The 14,418-nt window shown below is 36.6% G+C and overlaps 1 protein-coding gene across 1 annotated transcript in view; it reads left to right on the top strand.

Moving 5' to 3' along the window:
* LOC145666680 (uncharacterized) overlaps positions 1–14,418 on the top strand; it is a 346,326-nt gene that overhangs the window by 298,426 nt on the left and 33,482 nt on the right. The gene's annotated exons all lie outside the window — the stretch shown is intronic.

Raw genomic sequence — 14,418 nt, 5'->3', positions numbered from 1 at the left:
ATTAGCGAAAGTACAAATATTATGAAAGTTTCTTGCAGCCAAACTAGCCAGACAACTTTTATCATCTGATAAGTTATTGCAAAGTTGTATTTATGAGTAGAAAGGATAGCGTGCAAAAAGGGACTGCTTTTTCGACAGATACACACACATACATAGGAAGTTAATTTTTTTCCTGCATTCTAACTTGTTTCTTATTTGCTGACCACCTATTTTATCAGTGTTGACAGACATGCGGTCTTAAGCGTACAAATACGATAATTTGCTCTTTGTATGATATAGTATACGGTCCAACACCTCAACCATTTTGATCATATGCGGTGTTGCTAAAATTTTGTAGCAAAATTTTATTTTTAAGTCAAATGTGTTATCTTCTGTCATGTGTTCTCTCTCTCAATGGCCTCTAGTTAAACATTGCCGCAATCAGATATGATGATGCTTTGGACGCAAACTCCCCCTTTCGCCTAAATGCTAATCAAATCAGTGATAATTTCAAGGGGTTGCTCATGAGGGATATTTCTCCACAAACATATCTCTGATCGTGATCCCCGTGGGTTGCCAGTAGTTTTGCTACTTTCACCCTCCGTGTATCCAAATTTCCCGGGGTAGGATTACCATAATTTCTGGACACAAATCCCGGATATTTATTTTTAGAATGGTATGTGTTTATTTAGAAGTTAAAAAGAAATCTAACCTTAAGTTCCAAAAATGCTTATGCTCATTTTCTTTGCTTAAGCTTAAAATATATTTTTATTATCATCTTAATTATTTTCTAAATTATTTTTCTGAGTAAAGTATTCTTCCGAAGAACACCTTATTCCTATTGATTTTTTTAATAATTATCAGCACAAGACAGATTTGCAAGCCAACCATTTGACCAAACACAGTGAAATTTCCCGACCTTCCATTTTCCCTAAAATTTCGGACATTAGTTAATTCCAGACAATTTTCTGGACACAGGCTTGAATCCCGGATGTATGGTAAGCCTACCCGGGAAAAACTTTGAAATCATCACTGAATTTAATGAAGAACTCACTATCCCAAAGTAAGTTAAATTCTATAAGTTTTCTCCTGTATAGTTCGAGTCAGTGGTGTATGCAGAATTTCATCAAGGGTTGTTCATCCAGTCAATTTTATTCTTTTAAGACAAGCGTGACTCTTATGTAAGTTAACATAGTAAAAGCTTATTATTCCATAATATCTTGCTCAAGAGAGTTTAAACCTTAAACTTCTTGTGCACACCACTGGTTCGTTCTAAGATATTAAAACTAACTAATTATTATAATAGTGCTCTTTTACTTTTATTTTATTGTGTGCAGTTTTAAAGCAAAATAAACATGTGAAGATACAGTTTATTTTTTTAAATTTAACTTTCCACGTTCATGCTCCGAGGCGAAGGAAAATGGTGATGATGGTAATGAAAGAAATATTGGAATGAAGAAAACGGGAAGAAACAGAACCTGGAGGAAAAAAAAACTACGTATATGGTGTTTATGCACCACAAAATTTTACTTGATGCGAGCTGAAACAAACCATAAACCCCATGCATTAGAGATGTCTAGATACAAGCAATAAATTATTATGTAGGACCTATATATACAAAGTAGATTACTTACGTAAGAAATTTTATTGTTTCGCCCACTATCTTGATTACGGTTTTTGCCTTTCTTAAGTCTAGAAACGTTCTCAACGTTAATGCTGCTTAGGAACTAAACATCCTTTTCGACTAAACATCCTTTTGCCAACTTTTAGGAACTAAACATCCTTTTCGACAACCTAACAAGGGAACATCTTATATTGATAGTAGCATTTCGCGCTCAAAGAGTGCGCAATCGATAGAAGACTAAAAAAAAGGGGGGGGGAGAAATCGAAATTTATATGTACGGACACTTAAAATCACAGGAGATACAGAGGAAAGAAGGAGCAATAATAATGTGCAGATAGCAATATAAAATAAACATTGACATAGAAATACCTACAAAAGGAGTAAAGTCATCAAAAGGAGACTTGCACAACAGTATCGTAAGCAAACATTGTACCCACAGACGTGCTCAATAACGTCAGAGGTAGTGCAGTGTTGCCAACTGAGCACAAAATAAACTTTTGTGCAATGGCACGGGGCACAAATGATAACATATACAAAATCGAATTATAATAAGTAACATACCTGTGAATTCCGGATGGACAGTGTTGTCAACTTGTGAAGATAGCCCTGTATGAAGTCCAAAGGTATAACATCGCAGATGTAGAAGAGTACATACAGTACAAGAGTCTAACTAGTGGAAACCAAAATATCAGACCACTAATAAAAATAGAAGCACTGAAGTACAAAAAGAACGGACGAAGTACAGTATCGAAGCAGTGTTGCCAAAGTGGAAAATCAGAAAATCAGCAAAACACAGCACAAACGCCGAAATGATGCATGCTCTTGACGGGCTCACTTCTCTATTGCACGCAATATGAAGCACCCTACACCTTATTGGTAGTCACTATGTCAGTTGTGTTTTCACTGTTGATAAAGCGGTCCTCATGACGTGGGTCTCTATGAGGACAGGGTCGCATGAAAATAGTAAAAACTGACAGAAACTACATTTGTACACCAGGAGGGTATCCCTGATATTGTGTAATAATCACAAGAAAAGGCGTAAAATGTAGCACACGCAGTTTGCTTGTGGCACATTGTTTTATTGGGAATAGTTGACATGTAGTTTTGTAATGAGGGTGTGAGATAAGCAGAAACACTTAGTACAATGTACACACCTGACGAAGCTCACATTGGTACATGTTTCCTCATGGTATTCGTCTGATAGCGTGGCATCGAAACAGTATTCAATTGGTGTCAGAAAGTATGCTGGCACTTCATCAGTATAACCGCATCTGAAGAGGGCAAACTTGATCATGTCCCGAAACCTGTCGGCAGAAAACTGGTAATGAGCAAAGGATTGCACACGTACAAAACTATCTTTTCTCCAAATGTCGAACTATCAGTAAGCAAAACACTGTCCGTAATGACGCGGACGAGGTTTTTGTACGAGCGAAAGAAATCAGCATCAAGGGGCTGTATGAGTCTGGTGCCTTTCTCGGGAATTAATCGTCGCTCAAAGTCGATGCCGTCAGGCACTGTGTCCTGAACAAGCGTCACATCCTTATTTGTACTCCATGACTCCACAAGCACAAGAACACGACTGGTAGAAGTTTTTTGGATTGAAGGCCAAAACACTTGTGCCATGTACGTTTGTAGATCGCCTTTTTTCATATTAGCAGTAGTTCCGGCGAACGATCTAATGTTTGGGGGGACCATCAGCTTTAGTTCTAAGAGAGCGACCAGCGGGTTCCGCCACGAGCACATAGAGAGGAGAAAGAAGACTACCAGACATGGAAATCACCGGCATGATTATATAACAACGTGTAATAGCGGCAAGAGACTTCACCTCAATATTTATTCGTTTAGCTCCTTTCACAGCAAGAGTCCGGTGGGAATGCAGCTCCTTTTCGAAGTAACTTTGGTCAGCATTAAATACCTGTTCAGGAGTGTACTTTGACGCGATTACGGTTCTCGTATCAGAAATAAAGTGATCTGCACTTTCCTTTATCTTATTCTCATCCAGGTGGTAACCTCTTCCAACCCCATGGGTAGCTGTTCGAATACCTATATTATATTATTTGCTTAAAATTGTGTAACCATGCCCGTGAAGCTGTGAAATTGCAAGTGCCAATATGACCACTAAACGTCGGTTCAGCCATCAATAGGTATTTTACGTGCAATCCCCACACACGAAGAGTTCGGTCATGAACGATGGCATTGCTAGCTCGGGCTTCTTTGAACAATTTCCTGACTTCCTCTTTGATACGTCTGATGGATATTCCTTTCCGACTGTTCTCAAATCTAGAAAGTTGGTGCGCGTAAAGCAGGCGTCTCAATTTGCTCTGAAACGTTGTGAATTATAATCTGTTGGAAGTCCCGTCAATTGCCTTGTGACGTGGTGCTAATTGCATGTTGCCGTGTTTTGGTTGTCTGGTCCAATACTTGTACGCATTCTCCAGATATTCAGTTGGAAGATCTATTTGTTGTCTCTTTGGAGGTGATGGCAGATAATCGGAACTACTACTTGTCGGTGATTGTGATGGTGTGCAGGGTTTCTCCTGTGATTGGAAACTTGTTTTTGCCTCGTCAATATCACTATCGATCACGTTCACGTTACTATGACCCGATTCCGAATCAAGGACGTCGAGTGTGCTGATTTCTTCCACATTGATGGCATTCCTCGTCAGTTGCTGTCTAATTTGTCGAAACATAACCACATCAGTGGGAGTTGACATGGTTTCGTTGATACCGAATTCATTTTTCAAAAGAGCAACAGCACGCTCTGGGTCCATTCTATTGCTTTGCACTTATGAAACGTACGTACGTTTCTTGTGAATAGAGTAAACGCTGAATTGGTGTTTTAATGATAGCAAAGACGCGCACTCAATGCACACTAACAAACAAACACACACACACACACACACACACACAACACTTGGAACACACGTCTTTCTCGCAAACATCATGTGCGTACTGTACCGCCCCCTTCTTTGCCATAAAAAAACGTACAATGGAATAACAGTAGCAATGTCACAGGCTTTGTCTGTCAACTAGCCTTTCATACGCACCGCGGAACTGTCCTAACACAGAGCTAGGTTTGTTACAACCTCCTTGCCAACGACGTACTCCTCAATGATAACTATACATACACGAATGTCTTCCCTGTGGCGTACCCGGTTGTACTAGTTTGTGTGCAACTTTAACGCAGACAAACGTTCCATCCAATATGACGCACCATCCAACCTTCAAAGAATTTTTCGAAATATTCAGACGAATGCTAATACCAATGAGAATATTTTTAAGAAAACATAAACCATATTAAGGCAATCTACTAGGAAACCGTACAAAGAATTACGTACAAAGCATCGGATATGGGAATCTTACTACAGTAGATGAAATCACAGGCACAATAGGATAGATTTTTTTTTTTTTTTTTTTGCGGTTTGGAGTTCATCCTTTGTGTAAATTAGAGAAAACTAATGTCAGTGCAGTGCGAAGTTAAGTTTCTAAAAAATGTCTTCCGCGGTTACAGACCAGGTGCTCTGTACATGTTTCCGGCAGTTAATAATCTAAAATATCATAATTGCCTAAAGAGAAAGCATAGCTCTAATTTCTCTAAATTTTCCGTGTTAGTCACTGGGCATGGTAAATTGATTGTAGTCTTCTAGGGTGAATATTTCGACACGGTAGCAATCTGTGCTTTCTTTGGATTCAAACGATTCATGTCAAATTTCCAAAGTGCACAAACTTCCTTATCCTGAGAAAACACATGATTTGCGGGCAACTTGTTTGTATTCCCGGTGACAAATCTGTGATGAGTGCCAGTAAAATTTTCAAACACAGAAAGAGAAATGTAGTCTCCGGACTGTCCGTATAAAACGGATTTATCCTGACAAACGATAGTTTTACGTATTTCCTCGTGATTCATATGTTGTATGTAGACAACATCAGTCGTGGGTGGTAGGAAAGCGAGACAGTATGGGTGCAATTTTAACAGTATCTTATTGTTTTATTTGTTGGAAATATGAAAGCTGTATTATTACGTGGACTGCATTAATCCACTCTGGAGTATAGAGAAATTGCATTATACGTTAGATAGAGAAAGCAGTAGGAATCACTAGGAGTGAGGAAACCAGTACGAAACACAAGTATAAAAAGTATAATATAGGGTGATTAAAAAAAACTCTTGGATTTTATTTGGTTCTAGAATTTCAGAGGGAAGTCCGATTTTCATACGGTTTGTGGCAAGTGATCAAGAACTAGTGGGAGATTTGTGGGACTATGTTTACTGGTTTCGGCCACGCCTCAAGAAAAACAACAAATATTTGCCAGTGTATCTTACAATTGGAATGAGGATTTGGATTTTTGAAACGGAATTGCAGAATACAAATTAAATGTTAGTGTTAACGCCCATAAACATAAAAATTATTAATACTAGCCCAAAGAGGACACATAACTTCTTACATTTAGAGAAGGTGCTGAAAATGCCCGCCTCTCTGTAGACAAAATCGAACACGTCGTTCCATGTTAACGGCTGTCAGATGTAGTGTTTCCTGGCTAATGTTCGTAATTTCAATTGTAATGTTCTACTTCAACATTTCCAGGGGGCGGGGTGGTTTCTGTATACACGTCCTTTTTGGAAGCCTCCGGAAAGAAGTCAGGTGTAGTCAGGACCGGAGACATTGGAGACCACAATCTCTTTCAATTCACCATATTGTCAAAAAACTTTTAACCAGTGCCATACTGTCATGTGATGTATAACATGTTGCTCCATTTTGTTGATTAAAATCTTATATAAGTTCGATGTCTAACATTTCAACAAATTCAATGAAAATTTCCCTGTACCACTCTGTGTTCATTGTTTCATTGAAGACGATTGGTTCCACTATGGTCCTTATGCAGAGTCGTTCTGACGCGTGATTAGTGTCATACTAAAGAGTTCGGCTAACATGTGTCCTGCAGTAGACAGGCCTTTAGTATGACGCTAATCATACCTCTAAACGACTCTGCATATGGCCTTATATGTTATGCTGAGACAGCGAACCATGCCCCAACTTGAAGTGATTGCAATGGAATTTCCATTAGACTGTATGAATTATCAGTTACCCATAACTGTGTATTTTGCGAATTAATGTACCCACAAAGGTGAAACCAGGTTTCATCAGTAAACCACGTTATTTTGAGAATATTAGATTTCACTTTTCTTCAGTCCTCTATCGATTGCGCATTGTTTGATTGGGCAATGCTACTATCAATATAAGATGTTCCCTTGTGAGACAACATCACTGCTCCATTATTTCCAAATATTCTAAGCATACCCAGAAACATATCAGTAGTTTAGAGAAAATATACATCTAAGAATCAAGCTTCACAGTAAAACTGTAGTGAACCTTACTGATATCAACTGGTTACTGATCTTTTAAACAAAAAAAGATATTTTGAGTTAGCACTGCATTATTTATGATACGCATGTAGATCTTTTAACTACCTTCGATGGTATAAATTATGTAGTTTCTCGTTGATTCTTCACGTATTTTACATATATATTTTGACTTATGTCGAAACTTTACCATTCACAATTCCCAACCTTATTCCATCATAACTGTGTTATTTATATAAACTACGCTGACCCGATTCTGACAAGCGAAAATTAGGACTCAAATACTACGTCGGCAATACGCATATCCTTATTTCATTTAATGTTAACCTTAAGTTAATCACTCGTGTTTCTTTTAAGTACTTAACAAAAGTATTGTGTATTCAACACAACTCCTATTGCTTTGATGAATGACACAGTTTTTTTTTTATTTTTATGAGCGTACAGGGAAACTTCGTGTAGGACTAAAGACTTTTCTAAAAATCGGTTTTCGGAGCGTGGGAATATTTTAAAGAATGAAGGAAAATTAAGACCGACACGAGGAAACTTCTGCTTCATTTGGCTAGAATCATTGTTGTAAATTGAAAGAGAAACTTTTCCTACCTTACCGATATCTCAACAAGCCCTTCTCATTGTTAGTAACATTGCAAAACAAAGGTTTATCGATTGTTCTACTTCCCTTATCTTTTCAGTAGTGTTACGAAAACAGCAGCTTATCATTCAAGAAAAGAGTGCCTGTGATTCAAATGTTGTGAATAAAGAAAGAAATATTGCAAATAAGTTAACTCAGGACATTTCGTAGTACATTTTTAAAAAGAAAGACATTTCTCAATTTTCCAGGCATCTTCGCAACACACAGGCCAGCTCTTTCTAAATCAGTACTGTAATGCGAAAATCAGTACGTCTGGTCACGCTAATGTAAAATCATTTTTCAATTGAGAAGCACTCCTTGTTGTTAAATTTATGATGTATATAGGTTCCATCATTAAAAAAAAAAAAAAAAAAGAAACTTTACATTACATTCAAGATTTGTTTTCATTGAGAATTAGGTATACATCTTACTGTTTTGATCCTCACGTTTGTTTGTTATGTAAGTGATAACGCGACTACAGCATACGGACTAGCTACATCTGTTACGCCTTCCGTATCACATGCTTTCATTGCATTTAAACTTTGTTTGAAACTATGGTAGAAGAGTTTCGTTTCTGGATTTAATATGCATATTATTCTGCTATGGTCACTAAGAGAATATATATATATATATATATATGTGTGTGTGTGTGTGTGTTCTGTTAGTATATATATATATATATATTCCAAAGTATGCACAGCTCATACGCACTTTGCAGCATCACAGCAGATTAATTGTATATATGGTGTGTGGGTGAGGATATGTGCGCAACTTTTCTCTTTACGCCTCAGGAGTTTATTTCATTATTTGCGTATTCTGATTGCAAGTACTCTTTGCATGTTATAACGTTTGCTTTCATCCGTTAATTAATCTCTGCCTCTATTTATTCTAACATGAAAAAAATGTGAAGTTCAGGTAAACAAAACACACACACACACACACACACACACACACACACATATATATATATATATATATATATATATCACAAACGGAGAAACGGGAAATAGAAAAGCAGGAAGCTTAAATATCAAAGGGCATACTAATTTATGTCGGATTGTCTTAAAAGTATTGAGTATTTGTAGATCAAAATTGAGAATACATTTATTATGATGTGTTTTTATGATATGCGGCACATCATCCTTCTAGGTGCAGTGAGTTACTCATACAATACAGAATAGATGCCGCTATGTATTGCTTTACAAAAATAAGTTCTAACACCTAAGGGATGGATGATCATCTGTATAACTTCTGTTTGTCAGAAATATAATGGCCAATATATTATATAAATAGATAGTTATAATTCCAAGTATGTCATGGGACTTAAAATAATTCATTTAAAAAAAATGTGTGTCATTTCTCGCTGATTTACTCTATATAATGAACTTAAAACATTTGATATTTATATTTTGAATTTCAAGGGATTATCGGAACATTAAACTATTACAGAGTACTTACACATGAATCAATACAAAGAAAAAAAAAACAATATTCTAAGAAATGTTCATTTTAAGAAGTACCATATTTGAATTTGAGTTTAGCTTTCCTTTCGGCATCTAGCCTATATAATAGTGAACCTACTGCTTGACGTGAGATCCAAACCACTGAACTAATACCCGTCGGGAACTGAACCCGAGTCCCCCACCAAAGGGGCGTACACTAACCAAATAGCCATAAAGGAGTTCTATAAAAGATGTTGTCACCTAATTTTAGATTTATTAGTATTTCCAATTAGGGGATCACCCAATAACAAGTATTACTACTTAATAATTGTATTAATGAAATACTAGGTAATATTGTGCATGGGAATGTTAGCTCTGTAGCTTAGGTAAGAAATACTAAATTTGTGGATTTGAGTCAACAAACCCATCCCACGAATTTGAGTAACATACTCAGAACTCAAATACTGAAATCGAGACCTGGATTTCTTTCTGAAAGAATCCAACACATTATTTAGAAAACAGATTGTGGTGTAAGAAGGATAAGAAAAGGTGAGAGAAAAGAATTATAGTAAGGGAAGGTAACATGTACAGTGGACCACATAAATTCTTAAGGTACAAAATCCGTGAATTAGGCAACCCAACCACGCCCGTTCCAAGATTAATTACGCCTGGTACAGCAGTTAGAACAGCAACATGAAGTCGCCCCGCCTGTTAAAAGAACAAATCATAAAGAATGTTTTTGTGCAGGTGTGAGGCAAAACGCTGGCTGACGAAATGACAAAAGGGAGTCTTTCCATACTTATACTCACAGTATACAGCATAGAAAAAATATACGGACAATAGAGGCGCTGATGAGAAGATAACAGTCGGGGGACTTACATAATCTTATAATTAACTTAAATGAGAGATTAACTTACTTCAAATGATTATACATATATGCGTATCAAATAATATGAGGATAGATTATGCGGTATATAGTATGTTATTTCTTAAAGTAAACACACAGTTTTGTTAGGAGTTTTGAAAATACTAACAGTAGTCCTACTTGCAAATTAATTAAAGCATGGATGGATCATTCAGGGGAAGAATCCAGCCCCTAATGAAAATTTTGGGGGTCTAACAGCGCCTGAGCTCCTAGATTCCGGAGCCACTGATTGATAAATAATGTTACTTCAAAAGAAGTTGTCCGATTTCATTATTCGTTAAATGACTTTTGGAAATGTTAAATATTGTTATGCAATAATTTATTTGTAAATATTAAAAATGCAAAATTCTATAACACTTAAACAAGTTAGAGAACTTATCCGTACAAAGCGTATTTCACCTTAGGTTGCAAATATAACTGAGGGTTCCTAATTTGTATAATATTTGTGAAAATTTACTCATTAACACACAAGGAGAAAAGAAGAGAATATAGTGTCAATAAACAACAATTAAAAATGCACGAAATTAACGGTTAATATCAAACATAGAACCATTAACAGAATTATCTCTGTAACTCGTTTTCCCCATTCATTTTTCTTTCTTTATTTTTAGGAGATCCGGACACCCTCCCGAAATCCCGACTTACCAGTAAGTTTTGCCTGATTTTAGGGCAACTTTAAGAATTTTAATAACATTCTTCTTCTTCTTCTTCTTCTTCTTCTTCTTCTTCTTCTTCTTATTATTATTATTATTATTATTATTATTATTATTATTATTATTATTATTATTATTCTGAAGTTTTGTGAATTTAATGGTTCACTCTGTTCCGAAAAGATTAAGCGCTTTCTTTATGGTTCTTTTACTCGTAGAGCGCTCACCTCTGGAGCTTGTGTCACTGTATCTATACCAGCTCCTCCACAGTGGGCATTGTGTTGGAGAAAGCCGTCTGTGTAAGTTTTCTCATGGGTTCTGTTTCCTCCCACATTCTCTATTCCACTACTTCTTTCATTCTTATCATCGACGTCTCATTTAGCTTAGCTGTCATAACCATGGAACGTAAAACCTAAAAACTTAATTTTTCGTTGGGTTATTATGATTTCAGTATCCCTACTTTTTACATGAAATTTGACTGGAAGCCTTTCGTTTAACATTTAGCTAATTGTAGCGATGTACGCAGGGGATATGTCCTGGTGGTTTTGATGATCTCCAATCCCGACTATTTTGTAACTTTTACCTAATGTTAGTGGTGATTTTACGGGTTTTAATACTATATGTCCTCTGCAAGATAAGTCTTGCGACCTTGCAGGTATAAGTTATAAATATTAAAGATAAAATTAAATATTACTCAATTTAATAATTATGTTTATTTGTAACTTAGATATCCAGGCCTGGAGACTGAGGAATAGACTTAGGAATTGGTTTCTAAGGTCCTAGTGGGGGAGAAACTTTTTATTTGAATTAGAATACGTTTGAGTTCCATCCCTGTAAATTTATTTATTAGCACAATTAGGCGCTGTAAATGATTAGAAATTTTCTCACTGCAACTTTCATGGAGAAAAGTGTGAGAGTGAGTGTTGACCTAATTCCTCATTCCTTGAGTGCAAGGAAATTTAATCAGAGCTGTGCAGTGAAGGCTGAAAAATCTATCCCAAAGACTAACCTAAACTACAAATACTATATTTTTAGATAGATTCCTTATGGTAGACTTAATTTGGAGTCTTAGATTCAAGGTTAGGCCAAACTGTGTCCTGTGAGTGAAGGTCTAGTCTTTGAATTGTAAGGAGTGCGGGCCAGACTTGAGTGATTACTGTAACCCGTATTTCCACAGGTCCAATCTTAATTAGAGATATTTTGAATAATTAACGTAATTAGGAAAATTAGAAGTTAGCTTGAATTCTTCCTTTTCTCCATTAGTTATTGGGGAAAGGCAACCATTAGCTTTGGATACATATAGGGACGGAGTGGCGTCCTGACATTATAGCCATTATCCCACCTCCTAAATTAAAATATTTATTTGTAATAAGTAATTAATCTCCGTACTAAATTCCTGAAACATTTTATTTAATTTCTTTGATATGAACCAAGCCTAGACATAACGGGCGGGTATTTATTTTTTCATGTACTGTTATATATTCATAGAGCAGAAGTACTTAATGCGAATTATTTTCGTAATATCAAAGTTTTATTTTATTTGGAAGAAAAAGTAACAGTATAATTCTCGAGGGAAGGGGAGGTTATTCAGTTACTTCATCTCAAGTGGGGACACAGCCAAACATCAAATATGCAGTAGAGCGCCGATTAACCGAAGTAATTGGGGGACATGGGTGTTCGGAAAACTGGTTTGTTCGGATAATCGAACTGTACTGTACTGTACTGGACTGTACTTCTACAGCCAGTGCCAAACCGACAGAAGTGTGCTGATTGGTGAAACACCGACTGGCGGCTTGGCCGGTCAGCAGCGACTTATGAAGACCCCATTAGAAGCAATGTTCCGCCAGCGGTGGCTCAGTGCGGCGACTACTGTGGGAAACTTGGTTTGGGAGTGAAAGGGATGATGGACGGTAGGGTGGGAGAGTAACAGGTGCGAGCGAGTACACAGTTCGGTTAAGCGGTCGTTCGGTTGACCGACGTTCGGATAATCGACGCTCTACTGTATATTTAATTTTACAAGGGTGATAGAGAGATCGCCAACAGCACAACATTTTTTCTTCCACCTCATAAGGAATTTGTCTTCTATATTATTATTATTATTATTATTATTATTATTATTATTATTATTATTATTATTATTATTATTATTATTATTATTATTATTATTATTATTATTGAAGATTTAACACCTCAACATTACGTTCTATTGCTATGTAAATAAGCATACTGAAGTTGATAGGAAAAGAAAATGAAAGGATAAGAGAGACTTTCGAAAGTTTAATGTCGGAAAGGAAACGAGGAAAAAAAAAGATTTCAGCTCCTGGACAATAAACTTCGGATGTCTAAACAGAAACTACGTAGGATTTGTCTTCATCACGATACATAGTAACACGCTTTCTTTGGATAAAAGACTTTGGATTATGTGTGCGTTATATTGATATTTTAACAAAATATACATACGAATATAAAAAAGAATTGTTCCTATTTACAAATTTTGATTGAATGGATATATGGAACGTGTTGGAAATGGCGAAACAAAATATTATTATTATTTCTAGCGGTAGGAGTAATAGTGGAAGACGTTCGGAATAATTGCCAGGAAACAATATCGTTTCAGACACATTTATGACTCATTCTAAGCCCTAAGCATGACCCTCATGTATTCATGAATTGTTTATTAAAAACGTTACGTTCTCATACAGTTCGAATCAAGATTGTAGAAAGACATGTGACGTCATATTGGTAGTATTTCCCCTGTGAAGGAAAACGTTTCCACTCTAACTTGTAAGAGAGAAAGAAATTTAGTATCTTTCCATTTTGTTGCACATCAGAAGTATGAATATTGTAGATGATAAAAATTTCCTTAACTACCGCAACGGAAATCGAACCCAGGACCCCTGAACTACTTAACGATTGCTCACGCTACTACGCTAAGACTCCTGTGTTAAGCAGGGACTAATCTGCTAAGTTAACTCAAAAACACTCGTGTATGTAGCAAATTGCACACGTTTACGACAACGACAAAACACACTGATTTCGGTCATGATAAAATACTAGTCGCGAGACTTCAAATTTAAATTAAGAAACAAAATAGACATACAAACACGCAAGGACATGAAGGAGAAACTTTTTTAAGGGCAATTAGAACCCTTAACTATAACGTGGTGCCCAATACCACCACTTTTTCTGATTCACCGAAAGTATCTCTGCAACATGTCTCTATTATACTTAGTAATACTCGTTTTGCAGTTATTTCCAATAACCTTGAACGATGGGGATACGAACACAGATACATCGAGGACATACTTAGGTGTACAGTTTCGAAGGATCTCCCACCAGGAATCGAACACGGGACCGCGAGCACTGAACTATCTGAGTCAGTGATGGCGTGAGTCAATGCAAACTTGACCCACCGCCCATCGTGACCCACTTTAATTCACCACCCACCATCACCCACTCTGACCCACCATCCACCGACCCACACCGAACCATTACCCACCAAAACACATCTCCAACAACTCTGACACATGATCCACGACCTTTTCTCTACTGACTAATGTAGTTTATACTTGTAATAAAACCAGGTTGTGAATTCTAACTATTCGGAGTTTGAATTTCTACGGTCAATCGCTCACGCACCGCTTTGTTACAATAACGGTGGATATGACCTTTACGATATAAAATGATAAAGTGTTTGTCATGGGCCAAATTACGATGAATTTCGATTAAATTATCATGGTATAATTATTTCCTTGCTGAATTATTGATACTTTTCACTGGAAAAACGCATGAAATTTGAAAGTCCCAAATC

Source organism: Thermobia domestica, chromosome 12 (genome assembly GCF_964235325.1).
Source record: "Thermobia domestica chromosome 12, izTheDome1.hap1.1, whole genome shotgun sequence".
Classification (NCBI taxonomy): domain Eukaryota; kingdom Metazoa; phylum Arthropoda; class Insecta; order Zygentoma; family Lepismatidae; genus Thermobia; species Thermobia domestica.
This window is presented reverse-complemented; position numbering and strand designations above follow the sequence as displayed.